Raw genomic sequence first — 27,676 nt, forward strand, 5'->3', positions numbered from 1 at the left:
AAAAAAATCAAAATACTGAGAAAATCACCTTTAAAGTTGTCCAAATTAAGTTCTTAACAATGCATATTACTAATCAAAAATTACATTTTGATATATTTATAGTAGGAATTTTACAAAAAAATCTTCATGGAACATGTTCTTTACTTATTTTCCTAATGATTTTTGGCATAAAAGAAAAATCAATAATTTTGACCCATACCATGTATTTTTGGCTATTGCTACAAATACACCCCAGCGACTTAAGACTGGTTTTGTGGTCCAGGGTCACATATGTGTGTAAAAATGATTTTAAAAATTCTTAAAAACATATATGCTGTCAGTACAGTAGAAGCAAATACTGACCTTCTAAGTGGAATCTCTGAGGACAATTCTGTTAGCAACAGAAAAAAAAAATCTGTTTATTTGAAACACGTTGTGGAAAAACAGAGGATTTGTGACAGTAACGTCTCCTGACAGGCGTATTAGGCTGCAGAAAGAGCATCGGGCCCGAGGCTGCGGGCATATGGTGCTGCCTTCTGCTGGCATCGCTCTAGAACAAGTTGCAACACTGTGGCAGGGTCACGACGGGCTCAGGTTTGTTCCTCCTGCCCTCTCTAAATAATAACAGGGCAAATTAATGCTCCCTTTGTCTTTGACAAGGGCAGAGTGAATATTTTTAGTTGGACTCTTTGGCCTGAATTGTTGTTTTCTTGGTTTTGCTTCATGTTGTTGTTATTGTTGAGTTACTGAGCTGACGTTACGAGTTAATGTGTTTGACCTTCATGTTTCTCTATTGTTTTAAAAGAATGTCTGATTGCTGTGCTTGACATTTAATTTGTATAACAAAGTATTTTTTTATGCTCACAAAAGTACTTTGTTATTGCCATATTTTTTTCCATATGGTAACAGTAATATAATGATTTTTTTTTTTAACTGTAGTGTTGTTTTTGAGGACATGCTCTATAGTTGCATGTAAAACATGTTTTTTTTGTTAGGATTAGTGCAAACAATTTACTTTTTTTTTTTTTTTACATTTATGTGACCCTGGACCACAAAACCAGTCATAAGGGTCAGTTTCTTGAATTTGAGATTTATATATCATCTGAAAGCTTAATAAATAAGCTTTCCATTAATGTATGGCTTGTTAGGGAATATTTAGCTGAGATACAACTATTTGCAAAATCTGGAATCTGAGGGTGCAAAAAAAAAAAATCAAAATATAGAGAATTTTTTGTACAGTATATGTACAGTATATTTTCATGGAACATGATCTTTACTTAATATCCTAATGATTTTTAACATAAAATAAAAATTTATCATTTTGACCCATACAATGCATTTTTGGCTATTGCTACAAATACACCTGTGCTACTTAAATTATGTTTATGATAATCATTCAGCATCATGGTATATATCAAAACACCATGTTATGACCAACTTTTTACCACAATTTTACCATGTTGCCTCATCTGTTGTAAGAGCTCATGCAGAATTCAAGTTTTATCATTATTATTATTAATATTTTATTGGCAGTCTTACAATATTAGCTTATATGCATCTTAAACATGGTAATCATGCAGTAGCATGGTGAATATCAAAATATAATACCATCATTGTACCATGGTACCACTAGAGTTTTTGTAAGGGTTAGTGTAGAATAATTTGATTTTATTATTAATATTGATATTATTTTCTTATTTATTTAAGCCGCAGTTAATGAATATGTTAATCATTCAGTATGCATCCAAATACTACAGTATTTCCTTCTGTATCATTAATATAGCACAGTATTGCCACAGTAATTTTTGTAAGGTTTTTGTGTCGATTAATCAGATTTTAGATCTTTATTCTAGCCTTTACATTTGTCTAACACTAATATGTGACCCTGGACCACAAAGCCAATCATAAGGGTATATTTTTTAAAAACTGAGATTTATACATTATCTGAAAGCTGGATAAATGAGCTTTCCATTGATGTATGGTTTGTTAGGTCAATATTTGGCCGAGATACAACTATTTGAAAATCTGGAGTCTGAGGGTGCAAAATAATCAAAATATTGAGAAAACCACCTTTAAAGTTGTCTAAGTGAAGTTCTTAGCAATGCATATTACTAATCAGAAATCAGAAAGTTTTGATATATTTGCGCTAGGAAATTTACAAAATATCTTCATGGAACATGATCTTAATATCCTAATGATTTTTGGCATAAAAGAAAAATCCATAATTTTGACCCATAAACAAATATACCTGTGCTACTGTGGCTTTGTGATCCAGTGTCACATATGCAGCACAATTTAAGAGTGTGCACCAATAGGAATCAATACTGAAACACAAGCATCCTTTCTGAAGTGTAGCTCTGACTTGGAGTATGTGTTCAGGGGCCTGTGGGAATGTGTGCCATTGTTGTGTTTGGTGCTCAGGGATGTCTTTTAGACTGCGGAGGGTTAATTAATCTCCCTCTGACTCCCTCTTTGTCTTTGATAGGGCCACTTACAGCATATGGCTAGAGCAATACAATAGTTTATTTTTATGATATTTGATGAGTGGTTTTTAATTTAGATTGTCACTTCTGGCAACCAGCAGGGCAGATGGTGTAGATTTGAATGCCCATCAGAGCCTAAACACCCTCCAGGCAGCTGTTGCTAATAAACTTTTTTTTCCCCCTTGTTTTTTCCCCCTCCGCTTTCCCCCCACGCAACACGTTTTAGGTCAAGAGGAGTCAAACCTGTTACAACACCTGTTTCTGCATATGTAAATCTGTTGTTTTGTCATTTCATTAAACAAGAAAAAAAAGGCAGCAGTCCCTTGTGGTTGCAAATGCGACTGGCATCGAGCCCACTTGGCAGGGTGAAGACAGCGAGGGGAGGAGGGAAAGACACGTAAAAGACAACTGCGGTTTGTGTCACACGACCGCAGGGCCGTCGGATGCCGCTTTAGTGTGAGGATGCTTTCCGAATGGGAGAATACAGCCCCCCCCTTCTTTGCTTTTTTTCTTTTTCCGGAAGTTGGAACCTGGCACAAGTGTGGCTGGCACACGCTCCCATTCAACCCCCACCGCCGTATTCCCATTGCCCTCTCATCATGCCGTGATGTCAGAGCTCCTCCGAGCCACATGTGCCGGTCCCGTGTGTGCACTGCCTTTGGGGCTAATTGCCCCAGCCCCCCTCCGTAAACCACTGGTGCATGACCATTTTAACCTGAAATGCATCTTCGTACCTTCATATACATTCCCTTTCGCCCACACTTTTCCAGCCATTTCTGGGGTAAGCTGTGGGATTTGTGTTGTAATCCCATCTGTGTACGCAGGATGCAACAAATAAGGCATGAAATTAGAGGTTATTCCTCGGCTTTGAAGATTACTGTCATCGTTGTGGCAAATGCAGCTTTGTATGCTGCACCGTTCCAAGCGTCCATCTTACCCCTACCTGGGTGTTGGCCGTTGATCCGCAAGCTACCCTGGGTTTGCCTCGGACGGCCTCCTGTTTAAGGGTCCCCGTGGTGTGCTAATCTCCCCGGGCCGCCGAGGTATCCTTCCTGTGATTTAGCGCCTCTCCGCGAGCCTCTCCGGAGCGCCGCGCCATCCCTCTGTGATAGGGAAGTTCATTAGGGATGTGCCTTTGATGGGCCAGCTTTTCATGTGACGGCGCTCTCAAATACCTTGATGTAGAAGCTTAAGAAGCCATTGTGCCGTGAGCGCGTCTTATTTAGATCTGCATAGTAAATCGACCCGAGTAAATACGGGAAGAAGCAGATGGAAGCAAGGAGATAAGGCCCAGACGAACAATCGCATTTGTATTTTGTTATGATGTTGACAGCAGCTAAAATTCACTAATCTAGCGCCACTGATCTGCATTTCAAAGAAATCTCATTTAGCAGCAGGGAGGATAAAGTTCTTTTCATTGTGGTCGCGCTTCTTTTTTTTTTTACTTGCATTCTTCGTTAATTTATCTGCCGCAGATTTAACGTTGGGCCGGGCGCGAGCATGCTGCATGTTGCAAAGGGGATCTTAAATACCCTGAAAGCGGTAACGTCTAGACTGTGAACCGGGGGTAATTACACGTCCGCTGATGAATGGAGGGAGTTTGAAGACTCATCTTTGTTCGGGGGGCCTGAATTGCTTGACTAGCACTGATAAGGGCCGTTCGGCCCTCAGTCAAAATATATTACGCTGGCTTCCACCTCCTAACACGGGAATGGTATTTACTTGAAAAGGTAAAAAATTATTGTGTACTGTAATCTGACTTGTTCGCATAATGTCTTCTTTCATCCGCACACCCAGCAGAGGAACCGGAGATGTAGTCCTGCCCTTGATTTGAAATAGTTTATCGCGACTTTGTAAATGTAAATATCAGACAGTGGCATTAGGACAACCTCTGCTAATGCAGAGTGCGTGTATATAATTTGATAATATTTAAAGATCTCGAATTGAAACGGGTCCGCTATTGTGTAAACCCATCACCACGGGGTCACACAAACTAATAACATCGGAAAAGTCGATTTAAATGGTGAGTTTTCACACTCCACAGACATCGCGGTATTAACACAAACTCGGAGGCAGTTGGAAATGAACGGGACGTTAGCGCTTTTCCGGAATGATTATTCTGAGCTTTTTATATCGCATTTCATTTTCACAGTTTGTGTACACGTGCATGCGCACAAAAAGCACAGACTGAACAGTCTTAAATCTAATTTTGATAATAAATCTCTCATTCAAATGTTGACTGAGCTGGTGAGCTTAAATATACACTATTTGTGCTCCTAAACCGAACGCACTTCCAGAATTACGAACGCCATATACGTGCACGTGTAATTGAGCGCGGAAGATGTGTATCTTAATACTCGGGCTAATAGACAGTTTGTGCTATTTCCTCCAAACACTCTCAGTTTGTAACACCTCCTCAAACACAGGCAGTTAAAGTAGTGGCGGGTTTGTGTTTGCAGAAACGCTCTCCTAAGCAAACCCCCTCCTCTTTTTGTACAGTTCAGGGAGCACATTCCACGGGATCCTGAAGTTGTTAGTTGCCTACAGGGGTCTTTGGAATTCTGGGACAGAGAGAATCCGAAGCCATTCGGCTGGTTTGTGTATGTGTGTGTGTCCCATACTGTAGCTTCACAACTCTACTTTTCAAAAAAAGAAGAAATATGTTACAACTTGCAGTTTTTTCAAAAATGAGGTGAACTGAGCTGCACACGCTCATTTAGTTGAACATATCTGTGAGTGTCAGCAAAAAAAAACGGCAGAAGCCTCGATGGAAAGTTTGATTTATGCTCGGTTAGTTTTAACCTGCCAGGCATGGCAAGCTGTTTCGAGGGCAAAACATTTTCCCTCATTTCTGACGCATATTATTATTCTGGGTGTGATGTGTGTCAGTCTGAATGAAACGCGGATGAAGGTATCGAGGAGCGTTTAAAAATTTACAACTGAAAAATTTGCTTTCTGAATAAGGTATAATATCTTTCTTTGTTTGTTTTCTGACAGATTCTCTCATACTTGGACTCGGCTCTCCCAAACAAACGGACATCAACTGAAAGTTTCCCCTCAGGGTAAGATCGAAAAACACAGCTTCTCTTGTACTTCTGTCAACACTTTCATCTTTTTGGCAGATGCACTCTTTGAAAACGAGATAAAAAACTAGAGTGTGATCGTACGCAAGTGCGGCACGTTGACGTGAAACGAGCCCACATCCAGTTTTTTGATTGACCTGTCATATTGATGGACTGTGACAGACTTTGTTGTAATTATTTTGCCGTGAAGATGAAAAACGCTCGCATGACACAAACAGTAAACCTGGTCTGTCATTGAAGTCTCCCTAAATGTCACTGACAGCATGCTTACACTGTTATTTTTTGCTGTTTTGCCACCTCTAAAGGTAATATGCAAAACAAATGCATGCCTCAAGGAAAAAAATATGTATGTTTACACGTTTCCCATTCTGTGTCGGTCAGGATGAGACCTGGTATGGCCGTTGCTCATAGCGCAGCAGGAGTACTCTGAAACCAAGGCGAAAGCGGTGAGTAAAAGCAATCTTTAAAGTGCTAATTTGCATGTTCGGTCTGTCTGTCTCGGCCATAATTGATATGTCCTCTCAAAAATCACTTCCATTATATATTCCATCAACCACATCCTGAGAGGAGCGTTAATAACGAGGAGTCCGGGGACCTCTTAAAGATTCTCGATGCATCATGATAGTCGAGAGAGTCCACTTAGTTTCCGACGGCCTTGACGGTTGTGGGGTTTCACGTTAAAGCCAGTTGAAGTCAAGATAAATGTATTGTGGTGCATAACCCAGAAGGTAAAGGTTTGAAGCATGTTGTCCAGCTCACTCCAGTGAAACCCTGATGATGGTTTTGTCACCAAGTAAGTGAAAAATGTGCATAAGGAATCCCACTGTCTGTAAGAATCTGACTGCTGATTATTGTGGTCACCGTCATTAGCGATGTAGACATTGCCAGACAGGCAGCTACAGTTGCGAAGGGTGAATGAGGGAAACCTGCATCTATTCAAGGTAGATCAGGCAAGTTTAGGTCATGTTTGATCATTTGAGAGAGATTTGTTGACTTTCTAAGGGTCCTGATAAGGTACCCAGTTGCTATTATAATTTTTGTTCTAAAGGGATAAAAAAGGAATCAAAAAGGAAAAACTGGAACACAGTAGGAAAAATGGTGAAGAATGTTCTGGCCAATCTTCTACATATAATGAATGGGAGGAAAGCACTATACAACTATATAAAAATAGTGCCTTGACTCATGTTGTATATTCCAAGCAGATTAAAAATTACTCAATAATCTTTTGCAACAAACAGATCACAGGTTAAGTGACAATCTATTAAAAGATGATGCCTTTAGATGCAACATGTAAAGTTTAATCACAAAATAAGTGTGAATGAAATACATTTTTTTTAATGGTTCCCTGAAACTTTATTGTTGCAGCCTGTATTCTCATTCATTTATATGGAGAAGAGTCCAAAGTACATTTTGGAACATTTTTCCATTTGAGTTCCATGGAAGAAAGTAAGTAATACAGGTTTGGAATGACTTAAGGTCATGAGTAAATGGTGGCTGAATTTTTGGCCATTTTTTAGTAAAATGTCCCTAATTAGTATACAAATAATGATTATGCTAGAGAAAAAAGCTTTGGAAGATAGGTCAGCACCTAATCTATGGGTGATTTTTGGATGAATCGGTTAGTGCACTTGCATTAATATATAAAGTTTCACATTGCGCTAGCAATAACAGCCCACGCTTTGCTGCCGATTTGCTAAACTCAGCGGAGTCCAGCGCTCAGCTTGGCTCTGTAGAGAAGCGTCCATCAGTGAGGCTATTCCAAGCCATTACTCTGCCTTTGAGGTGCGGGACTGATTAAAGTTTGCATTTGCTGAAGAGGTTGGGTGGCTTGGCTTCAGGCAGGGGCTGAAATCCCCAGAAGTCACTGCCTCACAAGGCTAAGCAAAACCCAGCTCTCTCCCCACCTTAAAGAGATTTGAATATTAGTTTTTAATTTGACGAGTATCCACTTAAATCTTCAAAGATGAACTCTTAAAGCATATCTGTTCTGGAACAGAAGTCCTCTGATCAGTGCGTAAAAAAAGTATAATTGCCGGCCAACTTCACACCGCCAATGCACACACATTATAAAATCTACAGCAATTAAGCATATCTCACCCGAGTTTAAAGACGAGGGATGGCGTTGCTCACTCCTCGCTTGGACGGCCTAGCGCGTACTTCGCTTTGAAAATTGATTTCTTGTTCTAGTAGAGCGCCTGCCATTTCCATCTAAAATGGCTCGGAGAGAGCTCTTCCACTCCCAGGAGTCGAGAGTAGCCTCCATGGGGCTTTGCTCTGGACACTCGGAGCCGAGAGCTCGGAAGGATATCAAAGAAAACCGGGCTTCGTCTCCATTGGAAGGTCTCATTGTGTGGCTGATTTGGGATTGGAAAGGGAAGGTGGTTGGGGACGGAGATGAAGCGAAGCCCGGTTCCTCCTAATCTTTATCCCCCATTAACCCCCAGAACCCAAGCAGCTCCTGGGATCAGGTCACTGGTCAATCCCCCCATTTCGATCGAATATTTTAAACTTAAGACTTTTTATGATGGATGGAAAAAAAATAGTTCAGGCCATCAGAGGTTCATGGTTTTGGTCTTTCTCTTCGTCTTAAACTCTCTTCGCTTCATTGTTTTGTCTCCGTATTAGAAAGAAGGATTTTTTTTGGATTCTGCCCAACTTTCCATATTCCCGTTAAGCTTGGTTTGGGAAAGGGCTCATGAAGCCATGCTGTGAGCAAATTGGACTTTGAGTAGCTCCTTGTCTTGCCCATTCACACATCTTTTATTCCTAAACGTGATAATAAGAGGTTTGCAAAGTAAACTCATTCCTTTACTTCCAGATAAAAGCGAAAACCTACATGCTAATCTTTCCTCGGTGGCATCTAGACAGCTTTATTTACTCACATCCCAAAAGACAGAAGAAAACAAATCGAGGCTGGTTTGAAAAATAGAGCAGGAGTTTGTAGAGAATGGACAGTTGCCCCAAGAATAGAGTTACAAAAGAGAGTCTGCCATCATTCCTGATAGAGGAGACAGACCGAGTCAATGAGGTTATTGATCCGGCAGGAGTGCTATGCTAATCAGCCGTCTGAATGGGCCAAGAGTCAGTGTCCTTCACTCCGACTTCTACTTGGTTTACTGGTCTTTTTAGTCTCTCAATACATGCCCAGCAAGTCTGATATGCAGGTTTATTGTCTAGAAGCTATAAGTGCTGGAATGTTGTGAAACGAGACCCTCTTTTTGACATCAGAGCGGTCTGACACAAGTCTGACCCTGGCGGTCCAGGTGGCGGGAATTAGTCAGACGCTTTCCTTGCAGGTGATCATGTCCAAATGCATTGGTCTCACGTCGTCTCGTCCCTCTGCGTGTCGCCTGGAGTATATTTTGAACTCCCCGTGCGGTCATGAAATGGATCACGGTGTAGAATAGACATGGGTGGATTAGGAATGAATGAGTGCAGATTGAATATATGAGAATGTGAGTCCAATTACCAATTTCTGCCAATTCCGTTGTTACGGATGTGTGTTAAACAACCACGAGTCAGATTAGAAACTTATGTTCGAACAATTGTCACATCAACTCCAATTGAGTTGACTAAACTAGGATTATGACACGAAACATGCGATGGAAGCTGCCATTGGTTTCATGCAGCCAATTTATTTAGAGGCTTTGAACCAACCGAGTATGAAGGATTTCGGCCTCCTGTGGAGTTGTAAGACGTAGATTATGTGAATAATTGGCCACAAAAAGGATTAATTTAAATGTAAATTAGATTAAATTAGCTTAGTCTTATTTTTGTGTGTGTTTTATAAAATGTGATTCTTCTCAGAAGAATTGCAGGATTTCAATGCATTTCTCGCATTTGATATTTTACATAAACAGCTAATGTTATTTTCGTCGGAGGGAAGAAATCTTATACGTTAACAGAGCTCTCCCCCGCAACGCTTTGATAGCGCTGTTTTGAAATGCTTTCTCCATTTGAACGCTTTGTCTGGCTTCATTCACAGGAAAAGCATTACTACAAAAGATACAAGCCCACCGCTTTGTTCTTCACGATAATTTGATCGTGGCTTGAAAAGTGATCTTGCGGAAGGAGAGGTACTAGAGCCTGGAATTTGGCTTCCCCGCCACAAACCGCAAGCCTGTACAATCAAACTGTGTCACGGTTACATGCTTTGATAGATGGTGAAACTGTTTGTTGTTGGGACGAGAGCAACCCAATTCGGGTCACATGTCCGTCTCGGACTGGAATGTGTGTGTCGGCGCGACCGCGCTGCCAAATCCGAGAGTCTCTGATTTCTCTCCATGGCGCGCGCTTCACTTTTGTAACCCTCTCTCATGAAAGCCGTGCCTCTGGGCCAATTCTGCGGTCACACTACCTGATTCTGAGGCTCGTGGAGTGATGTTGAGTGCTGAAGCCAGAGGGAGTCATGTGAGAGAGATTCCGTCTGCATAAACATGCCCTTCTTCTTCTACGAGAGAGACCAAACAGACAGGGCGTCCCTCAGCCCACCTCACCTGTGAAGGCTTTTCAAATCTCTTTCACTCTCCTTTCCTGTCTGTCTCCCGTTTCTTTTCCTCTTGTACTTCTCCAGCTGTTTCCTTCAAGTCCCGATAAATGAAACTCTCTCAGAGAGCAGATTCTTTTTCCATTATTTGGGCTGGTGAGGAGGAATTAAGTTAAGCTCTAATGACAGCATTTGTCGATTACTGTCGATAACTGGAGAAAAAATAATTTAGACATTTTTTTAAAGGTAAAAATCTGTGCAGTCAATGTCAAAATGCACACTTTGCAAAAGTATAGTCACCAATTCAGTTGCTGGATTTGTTGGAATTCATTTGAATTGGAATTGGAACTGGAACTGGAACTGAAATGGAATTTGATTTGGAATTTGGAATTTGAATTAAATTTGGAACTAAATTTGGAATTTGGAACTGAATTTGGAATTTGAAATTTGAATTGAAGTAGCAAACAAGATCCAGAATTGCAATTTGAATTTTATTCTGAAGAAGGTTGAATAAAATTATTGTAAAATTCATGTAACTGTTATTTTTTTTAGTAGGAAAGCCAAGAAAGAACTTTTGAATGTTGGTTTAACAGCCTTGTTTGAAAGTTTGTGTAAAAAGCAAGATGCATTGCTGTCATTTTGATTTTTGTGTGTGTGATTGTGTTTTTATGAATTGGGCGATGATTTGAATTGAGTTTCGGTTTAAATCTAAATGAATTCCACAGATGTTCTTGATCGACTTTCATGTAAGTAAAATTTGTTTTGTTTAGTCTTCATCTTCACTTCTTTCTCGTCCTGTTCCACTGCTTTTCCATTTGTTTTCTCTTAATATTTCTCTCCTGCTTTCTCCAGACCTATTTTCATCACTTAATTCTCTCTTTCTTTCATTCATAGCTTTGCTCCCCCTGTTATTAGATGACTTTCTCTTTCTCTCTCTGTCTATCTTGCCTGTCTGCGGCATGTTGCACCACTCACTCACACACACACACACACACACACACACACACACACACACACACACACACACACACACACACACACACACAGAGCTGGATGCAGACTGACAGTGCTGCCACAGGACTGATTGAAACTCGTGTCTCAAAGTTGCTAATGCTCACTGAACCATTTTATTGAAGATAAAGTAAATAAAATAGCTTGCCTTATGAGAATTCACTGAAACAGACCAGAATGATCTAGAAAACACACTCGCACGGATGGTGAGCAGACGCTCCTCTGATTGGTTCTTAGATTCCAGCCGATTAGCTGGGATGAGCTGCTTTCTAGAGGTATGGGAAAGCTAGGAATTTCACAAGTTCAATGTTTTTTGAGAGGCCCGAGAGAAAGCAAACGGCTCAATTTAAATCTCTTTCTAAGGAATGACTTTTATAAATATACTTGAGCCATATACCACAGAGCTCGGCCCTTGCTGGCAGGTGATGTAACCCAGTGTTTCTGTTTACTTAGTTTTAAGTAGTTTTGAGGGACTTTACAGCTTGTTGGTGCTACACAAGTCATTTCATGAACGGCACACAGATGTTTTTGATGTTTTAGGCTGTCCACAGAAGGATTTTCACCACAAAGTGTAGATTTGCACTGTACTACAACGTATAAAAAAGATCCTGAAGGTAAATTCTGGTAGCTGGTATATGTCCACTTTTCATAATCCAATCAGTTCCTGATATGTGACCCTGGACCACAAAACCAGTCATAAGTAGCATGGGTATATTTGTAGCAATAGCCAACAATACATTGTAAGAGTCAAAATTCTAAATTTTTCTTTTATGCCTAAAATCATTAGGATATTAAGTAAATATAATGATCCATGAAGATATTTTGTAAATGTCCCACCGTGAATATACCAAAACTTAATATTTGATTAGTAATATGCATTCCTAAGAACTTTGGACAACTTTTTTTTTTGCACCCTCAAATTCCAGATTTTTAATAGTTGTATCTTGCCCATATATTGTCCTATGCTAACAAACCATACATCAATAGGAAGTTTATTTATTCAGCTTTCCGGTGATAAAATTGACACTTATGACTGTTTTTGTGTTCCAGGGTCATATATATTAAATATTGTGAATGCCATTGCATATTAACTTTAAAGGCAGCATGATGTTAAAATTTGACTTCAACATCATAGACTATTCTTTGTGATTCAATCAAATCCTGAATCCACAAAGTCCTGATGTCTTTTAAACCTCTAACTGTACCTCAGTTTAAATCTGAATTAGACAAGAAAGTGAAATGACATCCTAACAGCATTTTGCAGTTAACATAGACCACAGGCCTTGTCTCGGATTCGATCCGTACAGGTTTGTCTGTCTTTTGACTGCATCTTGATCTGAATGAACAGCAGCAGGTTTAAACACCGAAGCCGAACAAAACGGGCCACATTCAATAAGATCCTTGTTCCCTTTCAACCTCGTGAAGAATCATCCACGTTCTCTATACATTTACATTTGTCCAAATTTCTATAAAAACCTCCTCCCAGCACAGGATTCTCCCTCGGAAGATAAAGCCAACGTTAGAATGTGATTCCCTTTGGCTTAGAGGAGGTATAGGTGTCACCCTAATACATTAGCATTGTCCTCCGTTATAAATATTCTGCCAGCCCTTCCTCAGTCGGCTGCCTCTGAATGCTGCCACTCGCCGCGAGTATTGTGGAGAGCGCCGGGCCGTTCTGAATCCACTCTGTCTGTCTTTTATCAAACATCCCAACGCTTTGATAGTTTCCTCATATATTTAGTGAATGGTTGGAGAGGAAGAAAGAAAGAGAGAATGAAAGAAAAGAGTTTTTACATTATGTAAATGGCGGAAGGGGGAGTTCGTCTCTAATCTCTCGCACGCTCATCACGGCAGACGTTTGCATTCCGTGATACTGCCCTCCTGGAAACCATTGTTGGGATTTCTAGCCCCGTTCCAGCCCGGCTCAATGCCTTTTAGAGGATTTTAATACACACGCCTTTCCTCGCAACGACGTTTACAAGCCGCCGTTCAATAAAATCTCAAGTACCTCAATGTTTCCTTTGACTGGTCGCAGGCAAAGCATGAAGTATTATGAATGATACAAGAACATAAGAGCGGGTTTGAAAGTGTCTGTGGGTGCTCGCGTTGTATAATGCACTAATGCACTTGCACACAGAGTCCAAAAATAATTTTTAACTGTAGAGCGGGTGAATTCAGAAAGTTTACCCCCCATTATTTCACACCGGCTGTGAAACTGTGAAACTTTAAAGTGTTTGAAACTTATGTTACCTCTGTAATCTAATGTATTTATGATTGAAATGGTGGAAAATGGAAAAATGTTATTGAAAAATAGGGCTAAAATTCACTTTTTACTAGATAGCTGGTGAATCCAAAAGGTTTGCCTCTCATTATTTCTCACTCACTGTGAAAATGTATTTTGCATGATTTTTTTAAATCTAAAAATAAAGATTTAGCCTGAAATGCCACCTGTTAAACAAACATAAAGAGGCATTGCAATTTCATTCCTTATGGTTACATTTATGGAGGCTTAATGGAAGAGATGTCACAATATTGACTTTTAAATTCATTATAAAGTTGTGGTTATACCAAAGTGGCGATGTACCTTCTCTATAAAAACTCAGAAAAAAGTGCATTGATGTGCCCATTATTTCACACTGACTGTAAAACTTTAAAGTGTTTAAAACTTGTGTTGCATCTTTAGTCTACTGTATTTATGAGGGAAATGGAGGGGAAAAGAAAACTGAAAACTTGAAAAACGTTGTTTTTTTTTTTTTACTTGATGGCTTGGAATTTAGAAAGTTTACCACTTATTATTTCTAACTAGCTGTGTGCCTTATATTTAGTAAAAAAATAATAAATAATTTAGCCTGAAATACCAATTGTTAAACAAACATAAAGAGGCATTGCTATAAATTTGTGGTTAGAGCAAAGTGGCGATGTACCTTCTCAACAAAGAAAATTCTAAAAGTTTTTAACTCTACTTTGAGATTCTGAATAAAAAAAGTGCATTTATGTGCCCATTATTTTACACCGGCTGTTAAACTGTGAAACTTTAAAGGGTTCAAAACTTACTTCTGTAATCTACTGTGTTTATTAGTGAAATGGGGGAAAATATTGTTAAAAATGGGGACTGGATCTTTTCCAAAATTCGCTTTTTACTAGATTGCTGGTGAATTCAGAAAGCTTACCACTCATTATTTCTCACCAGCTGTGAAAACGTATTTTGCATTAATTTTATTCTAAAAAAAATAATAAGGAAATTTAGGTTAAAACACCATCTGTCAAATAAACACTAAGAGGCACTGTGATTCCTATTGGATTAATTTATATTGGCTTAATGCAAGAATGTTGCAATATTGAATGTTGCAGAGGCAGAAACCATAAAGCGTCTTAGATAAACTTAAATTTGTTATTAATAAAAGGAAAAGGAAAAGTATTGTTAATTTTTTTTTCTCCAAAATGCACTTTTTGCTAGATAGCTGGTGAATTAAAAAAGTTTACCACTCATTATTTCTCGCTGGCTGTGAAAATGTGTTTTGCATTAATCTAAAAATAAAAAAAAAACTGCCCGAAATGCTTAATGCTTTAAATATTGCAATATTGAGTTTTGCAGAAACAAAAACCATCAAGTGTCTCGGATAAACTTAAATTCGTCAGAAATGTTCTATTTTTCTAATAAAAAAAAAAAAAAAATCAAATTCAAAAAGTAAAAAAAAAGTCAAGTTTTTTACTCTTCACAAGACGTCTGTGTTTTTGCTTTGGTTGGTATTCACTTTATGAAGGTGCTATAATTTGAATCCTTATATATTTGTTTTATTATAATTATACAATAATGTTGTAATTTGCACATGCAAATTAGCTCATTTTATTGTAAAATCATTCATTTTGAACAAATTTACCAACAATACAAACAATGCATTTATTGCACCCCCTATATTTTCTTACTGACACCCCCTAAGTAGTAAATTTAGTCCTAAATTATGACATTTCGTATCATTCATGTTTGTTGAACTTCTAAGCATGATCTCAAATCAATGCAATTCGTTCTCACAGTTGGATTAAAACCAAATAATGTTGCATTTCTTGAATTTTTAGGCCAACTGGCAAGCAAAGCCAATTTTTAGTTGCATTTGGCGCTTAGGGAGTGTTAATTTTGGACCCTGCGTGTACAAACACACTGTATGTTCGCAAGACCGCCCTTCGTGCTCAACAACAAACTGACAGCTCTAATGCAGGGTAATTATTACCTTTAAGTAGGGATAAGAAAGGAATTGTTGACAGTAAATTGGCTTTTAGCATGCGTCTTGTGCACCTGCGTGTTGATCAGAGACTGTGATACACAGAGGCGAGGCATTTGTGCCAAGAACGCTCTCTCGCAACATATACACACACTTAGTTTGTGCATATATTTGCTGTTTCTCTCTCTTTGTGAAACCACGCATATGTCGACTAATGAGCTTTCTAAATATATAATTTACCCACTTCACCACGAGAACGAGGTGTTTGTGTGGCTTTTTTCCCTCCTCAAATTGTTTCCTTTCATTGCCTTGACAGAATAGAGGATTAGCAGCACAACTGCTAACAACCATCAACGTGTTTTCACCGTTGTGTCACATAGCATGATTTTTTTCTTTCTTTTGGTACCCCCCCTCCCTTTCGCTCCCTTGATTCACAACTAAAAATGAAAAAACAATCGCTTCGACCTCCGGTGGCCCTTTCCAACATACAGTGAGTTAAATGGTTTGTAAGACGTTTAATTACCAAATGGTATAATCATTATTCATCTCATGATTAGTTGTATAATATTAAGTGAATCCCCTCCCTTGAGTCCTGTGTTTCACAGATCAATAGATTTAGAGCTGGAATAAGGGGGAGGATTGGACAAAATATTCCTCTGATGTTTCTTTAGCAGACCAATCTCTCATTTATTTATATAATTAGCTTTCATATATGTTTAATTAAATGCAAATTTAATCGTTCTGGCTACTACACTATATGGTTTAAACAGCATGCAATATTTAATAAAGTGTATAAGTACACAAAAAGCAGTAAATGCATGTTTTAAACAGCATTTAAATGTTAATTTCCAAAAATCACCATTAAAAGTGTTCAAAACATATTTTACTTCCAGAATCTGATGTATTTTTAAGTTAAACGGAACAAAAACAAACAAAAAAATTATTTATATATATATATATATATATATATCTCTATATCTGAAAAGTTGTTTCAGAAATCAAAATAAGTAATGACAAATAACAATTTTATGCACAATAAGACCAAGAATATCTATTAAGAAGGTAAACAGAGTCAATTTTGATCTCATACTAACCCTAATTTTGATAATTTCCACTTTGTAGTGTTTGATGATTACCTAATGTGAAGTGTTGTGAGGTTTGAATGGAGAATCCTTGGTGTGTGCATCACAAAATTATATATATATTTTTAAATGTATATACTATAAATGAAGCCCAGATGCTGTTGAGTACAAGTTTATTAGATGTTCTCATGCTTTTTGGAGATGATCAGATCGCATTAAGATCAGTAGTAGTTAATAGCAGCCAACGTTTTACCTGCAAATGCTTTTTGTCAAAAATGTTCAGGACTGAAACGAGCTGCTTACTTTCCCCTACAGTGCCACCGATTAAATTACGACAGGTGAGTTTTGTTCTGGTTATTCTGATGTAACTCTTTACAGTAGCTTTAGAATCAGCTCGCACACATGCAGGGTCTTACCGTTATTCGCCCTGATGTGTTTTGCTCACTGCTCCGCCGAGTTCCTCTGTCTTTAGTCACCTCAAAGAAGAAATGACAGATTACAGGCTTTTGCCAGAGTACATATCAGTCTGTGGGCTTCCTGGAGATCAAGCCTTGAGGTCAGCGCTTGAGGAATGCCCAGACGCATCACTGGATGGCACTGTTTCCATTTTTTGCTCTCCTGAACCCCCTCGATCAACAGGGTTTGTTTTATGCAGGCTGAGAGCACTTGAAAAGGCAGGAGCTTTAAGAGAGAGCCGAGGGCTGCTCAAAACTCTGTCCCAGAGCAGGAAGCACGAATCCTGAGGAAAAAGATCATACAGGAGTGGGTGGCAAAACCCGAGACTCGAGTGATGGGATGTTATAGTGCAGAAGACTCTCGAGCGAGCTGCACTTTGTTTATTGAAGCAGTCTAATTAGAACTGTTTGTTTTGTTTTTGTCTAAATATTTAAGAGAATATCATTAATAATATTTGATTAGGATTATAAGATTTTATTATCTAGTTTAGCATGTTTAATTGATGCAGTGACAATAAATTTAAGCTTAAGTAGTGTGGTGTGATGTGCACTAGAATAAACAGCAATTGCTAATTGTTTTTTTATTATTATGCACAGCTTTCATAAGCTCATATTAAGTAGTTTAAATATTTGTGCATTTCAAAAATTATTTAGCGCACTGCATGTTTAAAATGATGGTGAAAAGATGTGTTATCTACACTTTCTCTTATATAAACGTGCAAGTTTTAAATTTTTGTTACGTTTTGCATCATCTATTGTCATAAAAATTATTATTTCTTTGTTTTTTAGATTTTTAAATCAAGATATGACTTATTTCTGAATTTCCAGCATTCATCGCTGTGCACATTTTTACAACAGGAATTTTGTGGTTATTCATCCGTTTAAATTAATTAAATTAGATTCCTCTGATGCTGCCAGGCGTTCAGATGATAATTGCATCAACACGCCGAAACATAATAGCGCTCTGAGTGTTTCCAGCGCAGTTCATTTCAATCTAAATCCAGAGCTCCTCTGGTGAGAGAGCGTGTGTTCAGAAGACCCCTCATCTTCATCTGGAACATCTCCTCCAACTTAACAATTTATCAGGGGCCAACTTGTAAAACTGCGGTCGGAGACGTTTTGTTAATGAACCGTTTACAGAATCGTCGTAGCCAAATGGTAGGGCTGATATTTGACATGCTCCAGCTGTGCGCTCCCTCGGAGGAGGGCCGCCGCTGATCCAGCTCGCGATTTTTAGACAAAAGCCTGCTCGGACGCTCCTAGCCTCGTGGTACAGTCGCACCGTCGTAAATAAAGGTGGGAGTGTAATTGAGTGATGTGCGCCGGGGGAACGGCGAGAGATTGAAGGCTGTGTACTGGTAAATAGATAATCACACAAAAGTAAATGGGGTTTTCAAACCTCAATCTACTCCGCCAGCGTGAGCTCGTTTGCATGTTAATCACCGCAGCGATTTCCCTCATCACGAGGAAGTCCGCACTCTTTCATAACCAGCTTTTAATTGCATTTAAAATGTCACAGAGGTGAAACACATGTAATTTAGCCATAACTGTGTCCAAATTAATGGCCTCTACTCAGGCGTTCCATTCAATGGACTCAAATGAGTCTGTCACTTCGGTGTTTTGATCTTTTATTTTTTTTCTTTCCGCCCACTTGGATTTTTATTTATTTGAAATGCATTAGACAGCTTCTGAATATATCTCAGCGAAGCGGCGCATGTCTGTTCGGAGGGTGCGTTATTTTACGAAAAGCATTATTTCCAGGTTATTTCTCTTGAATGCGTTCGCCAGCGTCGCCCGGACGCTAACATGGGAGAGTGGATGAGAATAGACGAGGGCGAAAAAGTCAGCGGACTGGATTTAAAGAAGCCCCAAAAAAGTTTATTTTTCCTTCATCACCAGGTGTTCAAGCACATATAAATTACTGAGATGATGTTTCCATAACAGAGCGGAGGGCACTCCAGAGAGCCAAACCTGCAAAACAGACCTATTTAATTTTTCATAGAGGAGGACCATCAGGAGCAATAAGCCAATATTCTCCTTCCCTTTTTCCAGATGCTTTCTCTAGCCTTGCATCTTTCCAAACCCTAGCCTTTACATTTTTCCAGAAAAAAAGGCGGTTCTGCCGAGACCTACATGAAAGAAGAGAACTGTTGAAATGTTAATTTTACCATCTGCTGTCGAGGCCTGCTACCTTTGTGCGAACGAGTGAGTGTGTGTGTGCGTGTGTGTGTGTGTGTGTGTGTGTGTGTGTGTGTGTGTGTGTGTGTGTGTGTGTGTGTGTATGTGTGTGCACTCTCTCCCTCCGTCTTAAATTCCCAGCGGTTCTGTTCTGTTTTATGAATGTGCTGGTATTTTGGTTGTTTGAAGTTTTTTGGATCTGGGAGTTTGAAAGTCAGACTTAGAAAAACAGAATGCCACAAGACGCACAGAGTGACAAACCGATTATCCTGCCCTCGTAGTCCTGATAGCTCTCGTCCCCTCTGCGTCTTCAAACGGGTGGAGGCTCGTCCGCTTCGGTTTGCATCGGTAGCCTGAGTATCCCAGGAACTTCATGTACCAGTAGCTCAAAAGCATTTCTGCTGTGCAGACACATATTGAGGTGTGGCGTTTCTTGAAAGTCCCATATGAAATTGATTTTATTATTTATTTATATTTAGTCTCTTCCAGGGAAACAGAAAAACATGAATGACTCATACTGCACTGGATAGTTTTATTGTTTTGTCCAAACAAATGCTCTCTAGAAAGCACGTAATATGCATATAGAAATAACTATATATATATGGATGAGAAAATATTCATACATTTTTAAAACATATATATATGTTTTAAAAATGTATGAATATTTTAATAAATATGAAAATGCTTGTATATTTATAAAATATATTCATCAATATTTTAGCTTTCCTGGAAAATAAAGACTGCATATGGAGATAGATTTGTTGGATTATTTCAAATAAATAGATTATGATCCACAAATATATGTAACAAGATTAACAAAAATTAATCAGATTATTCATAAGTGATTTTGCGTAAGTATACATTACCTAAGAGCTGAATAAATCAGCTTTCCTTTGATGTATGTTTTGTTAGAATTGACAACTATTTGAAAATCTGTAATCTGAAAGTGCAAAAAAAATCTAAATATTCTCAATTGCCTTTAAAATTGTCCCAATGAAGTTCTTAGCAATGCATATTACTAATCAAAAATTAAGTTTTGATTTATTTACTGTAGGAAATTTACAAAATATCTTTATGGAACATGGTCTTTACTTAATATCCTAATATTTTTGGCATAAAAGAAAAATCTGTAATTTTGACCCATGCAATGTATTGTTGGCTATTGCTACAAGTATACCTGTGCTACTTATGTTATGTTATGTTAGGTTTTGTGGTGTAGGATTCACAAATAAATCTTAAAGCTTCACAAACATTAATTAAATTCAAATTCATGATTTGCAAATAAAGAACATATTAACAAATATATTTTTATGTCACAAACACAACTTTGCCTGGCATTCATTTGTGCATTTGTACATTGCTGCATGCATTTGTGTATTTTGAAACATTTCTAGTGTCTAGACGCTGACAAATTTACAAATGCCTAGACTCCACCCACCATCTACCCGAGCCAATCAGATAGCAGCCATATTTTGCTGACCAATAGAACAAATGCACCCAAAAGCCATTCACAAATGAATGCCAGACAAAGTTGTGTTTGTAATATAAAGATTTTTGTGACCCTGGACCACAAAACCAGTCATAAGAGTCAATTTTTTGAAATTGAGATTTATACATCATTTGAAAGCTGAATAAATAAGCTTTCCATTGATGTGTGGTTGCTTCGGATAGGACAGTATTTGGCCGAGATGCAACTATTTAAAAATCTGGAATCTGAGGGTGCAAAAAAATCTAAATATTGACAAAATCACCTTTAAAGTTGTCCAAATGAAGTTCATAGCAATGCATATTACTAATCAAAAATTATGTTTTGATATATTTGCAGTATAAAATTGACAAAATATGCTACTTATGATTGGTTTTGTGGTCCAGGGTCACATATCAGGAACTGATTGGATTATGAAAAGTGGACACATACCAGATACCAGAATTTACCTTCAGGATCTTTTTTTATACTTTGTAGTGGTTGTACAGTGGTTTTGTGGTCCAGAGTTACATAAATATGTTCTTTATTTGCAAATCTCATTTTATTTATTTGTGAATGAATGTTTGTGAAACTCTTAATCTCATAATCTGTTTATTTATAATAATGCAACAAATCAAGCTCCATAACTGTGTAGTGCACAATACATATAGCCAAGAGTTTCAGAGTACACTAGTCTATAGACCTCAAAACTGACTTGGACTAAGAGCCATAAAACTTGATTTCAAGCTCTTTAACCCGCTCCACGCATTATGATTTTACGAATGTCACTAAGCAGAGTCGGTATGCCTCTTTTCGACAAATAAAAAAAGACCCGACCGAAACTCGAATCCCGTCAAAACGATTTTCTTCTCATCATGGGACGAAGCTGACACTTTTTAAACAACATTTTATCAGGTCCGCCGACGGGGTCTCTGCCAAATGGACAGATTCCATTGTGAGATTTGATAGTTGGCAATTAAGCCGAGACATCCTGAAACGCGACTGTGTGCAGAGTTGCAGAGCGTTTGCCTTGGCCGGGATTGGATTGTTTAGTCTGCTCTCATTGTGAAGCAGCGCTGTTTCTGAGCAGCAGTTGACGGTTGTTTGCAAAGTGCGGGGGGAAAATGTGAGAGGCCACCATTCCCTGCCATTTATTTATTTTTCCCCGTCCTTGGGACTGGAATCTGATTTTTTTTTTGTTCCTGTTACTCTATTCTTTGGGAATTATGCTTTTTTTTACTGTATATGTGGCTGCTGAAATGTAGACTTTTCATGACCTCACTGTGCAGGCTGTGTTTCATTAATGACCAGCTCTGTGGTTTGGGTAGAGGAATAGTTTTCATATGACACCGTCTTGCATTAGTGCAAAGCAGCAGCTGCAGAGAGGCTGAACGCAGCCAATTCTGTGGCTTTGAAAGGTGTGAAAAGTTCAAGCCCCGTTGCAAGAGCCTTGCATTTATAATTTGCGTGTGTAAATTTCTTTTTTCTGCATGGTGTGTGTGTGTTAAATCGGAACTGCCGGAGACTTGTAAAAAAAGTTACCTGCTAATGAAACATTTGTCTTTGATTCTGTGGCAACTTGTCAGGCGAATTTGGACAGCGGCCCCCTTTCCGTATGCCAGCGTAATGCACTTTTCTCTCACTTTTGAAGTAATTAAAATACATTTAAGTTCTTTCTGGCTCATACATTGGTGGCAACCATCCACCCCGATGCATTTATTTGTCAGGAGGAAACATTCAAATTCAATTTAACTGACTGCACGGCCACTTCGTAAGACAAACCCGGTCCTCATCTCGTACGTGTGCACAATGGACTACCGTAGCCACCGGTTCGCTACTTCTTCGCAGTATTAAATGTCCTCTGGGGAAGCTTGGATTTGTCCGAGCCAAACAAAAGACCCCTGTTTAGTGCCTGTCCCCTGCTGTTCGGGTCTTCCTTCACGATGCAAGACGAAAAATCCGCGTCATGCATGTTTCTGTGGTTTTCGTAGGTATTTATTGCTGTGTCGTAGTTAAGTTTGGTCGCTGGCACAGAGGGTTCAGTTGTTAGTCTAGGGATGTAGTTTGAGCAGAAAGGGCAATGGGGGCCAAAACTCGGTGAGTCTGAACAATGGAAGGATTAGCTAACAGTCCAGCTATGTATTTGAAGTCGTGTCTGAGTTTGTTTGGGGAGGTGGATGTGCGTTTAGATGACCCGACGGCAGCTGTTGGGCACTTTTAAACTGTCAGAACATCCTTCCATTTCTTTTTCCCCCCTCTTCCCTTCTGCTTTCCATCTAGTAAAAGGCAGAGAGACTTGTACGTGTCGAACTCCTAATGAGGGGAAAAAAGTTGGAAGTATGCTGTGGGCTTTGGTTCGGATGTGTGAATTCAAATGAGTCGTGGTTGTAACGTTCGCAGTTTCCTCTGTTTTGATGCAGTATGTTGTCAGAATGTGTTGAAGATGTTTATTAAGAGTTGCGTAGCAATTAATCAATTACTTAATTAATGCTCACTATGATGAGACCAACTGAGAAGTGAATAAAATCACAGCAGAACAGCATAAACATGTGTAAACATTGTAATAGCATTTTCAGGGTATAGAGATATGAAACTTCTACAATGATATTTGACAATGAAAAGGGAAAAAATAAAGTCTTTTCTTTGCATAAATGTACACTTACACAAAAAGCTGTCAAAAGGCACACCTTTGTATCTTATTTACCCCTGAAGTGTGCATATAAGTACCTTAAAGGTACATATTAGTACCTAGAATCTACATATTAGTGCCTAAATGGTATGTACATGTACAGAATGTATGTTTTGAAACCCACTTTTCACATTCTGTCTGTACTTTCTAAATTCCTGACTTCTCTGAGAACATTTTATTTGGCTTATTTAAAAACACTTATTGTGGCTTGAAAGGCCTCTTTTCCTGTGCTTTAGCTTCTGGCACAAATAGCCTAAGCTTTTTACGGTACAGAGCAATTTGTACTTTGAATAGAAGCTGCCGTTTAATAAGTTTGTTTCACTGTTTTTGATTGGCCTGTATTTAAAAATCAAATGGTGGACTGGTGCGTGTTTCATAGCAAATGCTTCCATTTTGAACTCTTATTTTGTCATTTAATTTTTTTTTCCCTTTCCTTTTGCATAAACAATTACAATTTTTGTTCCATTCCAGGAATTAATGGAAACCATTTGCATCGGGGGGAAATTTGTACATGCAGTGCTGTTTTCAATGTCATCACAGGCTACTTTTTTGCAGCTAAAATGACAGAAGAGGGGCTGCTTTTAAGTACCGCGCAAGCAAACTGATAAGTGAATCGTTCCACTCTCTAAACCCTTTTTATTGGGACTTTAATAACCACTGTATTATAAATTATAATGTATTCCTCCGTTTGCTAATGCCCTTCAATATAGCCGTCTAAAATGTGGTCTGAAAGTTATTGTGGCTACCTTTTCAAAGGCAAATCAATTACATGTTTTTGGTAATGCACCATAATTCCGCCGTCAATGGACGAATGGATGAATTGAAGTGATTCAGAGCAGAGCGGTTGTTCCTGTGATGTTTTTTTGTTTGCGCTCTGCGCTATTGACTGCGTCCAATCAAGAGAAAGTATTCATCCTCCGTTCGCCCCATAATGGAAACGGGTCGTCGGAGGCACCTGATTACGACCTCCAGTTATGTTCGGCTAATGGAATATGGAGTTCTAGTTCACCACGTGTTGTTAAAGCAATTCGGGCCAAAAGTTTTCCTCAAACTTGACGTTAAAAGAGTTGGCCATTTCTGCCAAATTGCAGAGCGCAAGACTTAAGAAGGATATCGGTAGGGAGATCTTCAGGAAGTAAAAATTGCCACTTGCATACTGTCTTTGACCGACCGCGCCAAAGCTTAACCACTCCACGGGAACATGTGCCGTTTAGGAAGATATAAAGGAGTGATTTTATTACCCAGTACATCTCTCCTCAGAAGCGATTTCATTTCTCTTTTCAGCCGCCACAGGAGTCTTTATTTGATCTCATATTCCTGAATTTAACTGCCTCAAACTGGCCGGCCTCAGTTTATTTTCATTTGGAAAACACATTTTCTGTTCAAGAGGACACGGGGGTAGTTGGGATTGAGGTGGGGGCTGTCAGGCTCTGTGTCGAATGTAAATGTCTTCTTTTAGTCACTTTTCACTGTAGATTATTGGAGTCCAAACTTTTCATTTCAGATCCAACGTGTATCTGCAGTGCCTACAAACGAGACCTTCGAGTCTTAGTCTTTCACTTCGAGTCTTTGTAGGGTATGAACTATTCAGGGAGCCTGGCTGCTTGTTCACAGGTTGTCAATGTACAACCGGGATTTCTTCAACGATGGCAAACACTTTCAATAGGTAGTCATTTTTGTGAAGCAACAAATGTCATTTCCACCATTAATTTCACTAGCTTTTTGTGGCGAAAATGACATTTTAAACCACTTTTTGGCTAAAAAAAGTCTTGCTGAGGTTAATTTCATTCAGCTAACATTTTATGTATCCTAAATGCACACAATTAAATTACATTTTTCAAACTTTTTGTATAATTTGAAAATTGCAGATTGATTAAAATGGCATGGTAACACTTACACTTAGTACACTTACAGGGTTTTACAAGGTGCTTAAAGTGCTTATTTCAGCTAATGTCAGAAAACAATCAAGCTAAGGAAGTAGTAGTGCTGACAAGGTTGTGTAAACATGGCTGAAGACGCAAAAAGAGGAACAGATGAACCAAATCAGTTGAGTAATTTATGGTGGAACTGCTTCAATTGCTTTAAACTTTCATTCATTTCAAGCAATTCACTAGCAAAAACCAGATCAATTAAAATCAAATTCATATCAGAATGGCAAATTATTTGATTTAAATTGGAACTTCGGAGCGGGTTTACAAATCTTTTGCTTTAGATTGGAACTTCGGAGCGTGTATCACAAATCATTCGATTCAGATCAGGACTTCGGAGCAGGTTCGTGAATCATTTGCTGTAGATTGGAACTTCTGAGCGGGTTTCCGAAACTTTTGCTTTAGATTGGAACTTCGGAGCGTGGATTGCAAATCATTAGATTCAGATCTGGACTTCGGAGCAGGTTTGTGAATCATTTGCTTTAGAATGGAACTTCAGAGCATGGATCGCGAATCATTTAATTCAGATCAGGACTTCAGAGCAGGTTCATGAATCATTTGCTTTAGATTGGAACTTCTGAGCGGGTTTCCGAATCTTTTGCTTTAGATTGGAACTCGGAGCGTGGATTGCAAATCATTAGATTCAGATCTGGACTTCGGAGCAGGTTCATGAATCATTTGCTTTAGATTGGAACTTCGAAGCATGGATCATGAATCATTTAATTCAGATCAGGACTTCGGAGCAGGTTCGTGAATCATTTGCTTTAGATTGGAACTTCAGAGCATGGATCGTAAATAATTTAATTCAGATCAGGACTTCGGAGCAGGTTCGTGAATCATTTGCTTTAGATTGGAACTTCGAAGCATGGATCACGAATAATTTAATTCAGATCAGGACTTCGGAGCAGGTTCGCAAATCATTTGCTTTAGATTGGAACTTCGTAGCGGGTTTGCAAATCCTCTGCTTTAGATCAGAACTTCGGAGCGTGGATTGAGAATCTTTTGATTCAGATCAGGACTTCTGAGGGGGTTTGTGAATCATTTGCTTTAGATTGGAACTTCAATTGTTCAACTGTTAATTCTTAAACAGTAGAAAACATCAAACCAATAATGTAGTACAGTTATAAAAAAGAAAGAAAGTGTACACAAATACAAATTCCTTAAGAAAATTAACAGTGGTTTTACTATAGTAAAAATGTAATACTTGTACTTGGTCATACTACAGTAGTAATACCTCACATGTGCTTTACATTTTATTAGTATAGGCCTATTTTTATTTATCTTTATATTACCCCTCCCCCCCGATAATATCGATAATCATCTGGACCCTGACTGTAGACATCGACATCGCGATACTTACGAGACATCGTCGATATACGATAAATTAAACTTACAATAAAATGGTTTTATATTATTTTTCCTCAACAGTTCTCCTCACAAAACGAAATTCATTTTAAAAACAAATTTGATAAGAACAGAGTTAAAATGATTAGCAACACCAACATAACCAACATTTTTAGTTTAAGTAGAAACAAAGAAAAGTAAAACCAGCCTTTAATAATTAAGGCCAAACTGAACATGTTGTGTGTTTGTGCATGTGGGCAATGCCGTCTCGGCGGGGGCGGGGCGTAGACGTAGGGTAGGCGATATTATCGGATATTGCGATATTTTCTAAGGCGTTTATCGATAAGATTTTTTTTGCATATCGCCCAGCCCTAAAAAAAAAAATAAAAAAAAAATATATATATATATAGTATTTATGATTAATGTTTTAAAATGGTCATCTATTTTAATGGTGGATTTTCATAGTTTAATAATTAAAGACTGGGTCTAGGACAAGGATAAAGCAATAAAGTCTAGCCTATACATAAAAGACATTTGAAAAAAGTTTCCAAGACAGTTTTAATGTGACATTCATAAAACAAAAAGAACTCTGTTAGCTTTAATAAAGATCAAACCTTCGGCCATAAAACTGCTCATAGTTGAAGAAACACCCATTTGGGTCACGATTGGGGTTGGGAATTGCTTTTCTCATTGCATTCTCAGGCTGTCTGATGCACCCAAACAACTTTTCCCCGCTTCAGATTTTGTCATGTGTTGACACAGATGTTCAGGCGTGTGATCCAGCACGAGATGTTTGAAATATCGGTGGTGGGGTGAGACCGTCTAGTCCAAACAAGGCTGCCACCTCGCTAGAGTCTGATCATCTGGGACTTTATCAGGACTTTAGTGTCTCTGTCGGATTCTCCCGCTAATCACACCTCTCTGACCTGTCTGATGACAGCACTATGAAAACATTCAGCAGTTTTCAGAGAGCAAAAACCCCCCTCAGCCAACCCTGCCCCTCTTTCTCTCATATTTTTTTTTTATTTGGCTAGCCTCCATACAGCGAATTACCTCCAGATGTAATTCCTATCCCCGCCCCCCCCTACTGAATTAGTGGCTAGTAAAAATTAGGTTTAAATTAGCTGCGGCATGGAGAACGGTTAAGTTTGAAATTTCCTTATAATGAGTTTATTATTCTTTGGTGGGATGCCATTTTCCTGAATTAATTCTCTCTCTTTTTTTGGAGTAATTGCTGTCTGATTGAATAGAATCAAACCCCTGGATTGGATGT

At 38.6% G+C, this 27,676-nt stretch overlaps 1 protein-coding gene across 4 annotated transcripts in view; it reads left to right on the plus strand.

Annotated features, from left to right (window-relative positions):
* Positions 1–27,676, plus strand: part of foxp2 (forkhead box P2) — a 111,762-nt gene that overhangs the window by 2,326 nt on the left and 81,760 nt on the right. For all 4 annotated transcript variants that reach the window (XM_073838595.1, XM_073838596.1, XM_073838597.1 and 1 more), the window contains exons 2-3: positions 5,460–5,524; positions 5,927–5,991. The gene's annotated coding sequence lies outside the window, so the exon portion shown is untranslated. The remainder of the gene's footprint in view (positions 1–5,459; positions 5,525–5,926; positions 5,992–27,676) is intronic.

This window comes from Garra rufa, chromosome 4 (assembly GCF_049309525.1).
Source record: "Garra rufa chromosome 4, GarRuf1.0, whole genome shotgun sequence".
NCBI lineage: Eukaryota > Metazoa > Chordata > Actinopteri > Cypriniformes > Cyprinidae > Garra > Garra rufa.